Here is a 1,126-nt window from a genome sequence, read left to right as displayed (position 1 = left end):
ATCAGATCTTGCATGATTTCTACAAGAGAAAACTATTATTAATTATGCAACAGATCAGTCAATTAAAACCGTGTAAACTCCATTACGCTCAAACTAGATTTATTGCCCGACTTTTCAATGAATCGAGTTTTAGCAAAGTGAGTGTTTTGCCATTCACTGTGTATATCCTGAAAATATAATGGATGTAAATAAAGTTCATCCTAAGAGGTATCATGCTGAGTTTGTCTGATACTCTTGTAGACTTGTAAAGAGTAGCATTCTTGTATGGGTGTATTATTCTCCGAAATGTAAATTTGGACCAAAATAGAACCAGGAAAGGAGAAACGCACCCGCATAATTTTAAGGCAGGTCTTTGCGGGAGTCTAGCGCTGTCATTCTCCCAACAGCGCCTTACCAGATGCTCACATTTTAACTGCTAATTATTTCGTAAATCTAAAAATAATTCCGCTATTACGTTCTCATATGACGCCCATAGACACGAAAAGACGGCAAAGGAAAAGCAATGTGAACAGGATGACGGTTTGGAAGGCTTTAAAGCGAGCGCGGGGGCTAAATGTGGCGACGCCTGGCAACCCCCCGATCTCCAGGAGAGAAGTCGAGATCCAGTTTAGTTGCGAGTCGCGAGCCAAGACGAAAAGAGGAGGTGCCGTGTTTGCGTCCCAGTCGCGGGTTCTACTACGGTGGAGGAGTACGAGGTCTTGGACGAAACAGACACGTGAATAGAACTTGACTTGATTGAATAGCTTAGTGTATATCATATATTTGTTATTTTTCGTGCAATTAGCTCAACTGTTTGTATTAGTTAAATAGAAAAGTGAGTGATTGTATTAACAATATATTACGATTTATAACCAAAGCAAATTAGTCATACGCAACAACAGCAAGAAGTAAATAGTTATTTGCAACCACAAAATTGATAGCAAGTGGTACGCTGCGGGTCGAGATATGTGAGAGCGGTGCCCCGTAAAAGCTCCGATTGAATTCCACATGGGACAATCATGGAGTGATTACCAGCCAGGGGAGTGAGTGGACGACTAGACCGACGGACAACACGGCGAATGATGTGCGACAGGAAGTGACGAATTGAGACAATGACGCCAGACACCGCGGGCTGTTGAGGAGTTAC

At 42.4% G+C, this 1,126-nt stretch overlaps 1 protein-coding gene across 1 annotated transcript in view; it reads left to right on the top strand.

The window, feature by feature from the left end:
• Positions 1-620: 620 nt before the first annotated feature.
• The window catches only part of LOC119588593, a gene marked incomplete in the record, with an annotated part of 65,956 nt that continues 65,450 nt past the window's right edge, over positions 621-1,126 (top strand). The window contains 1 exon segment of the mRNA XM_037937236.1: positions 621-1,126.

This window comes from Penaeus monodon, chromosome 24, assembly GCF_015228065.2.
Source record: "Penaeus monodon isolate SGIC_2016 chromosome 24, NSTDA_Pmon_1, whole genome shotgun sequence".
NCBI lineage: Eukaryota > Metazoa > Arthropoda > Malacostraca > Decapoda > Penaeidae > Penaeus > Penaeus monodon.
Note: the sequence above shows the minus strand (reverse complement) of the source record. Positions and strands in the feature narration are given on the sequence as shown.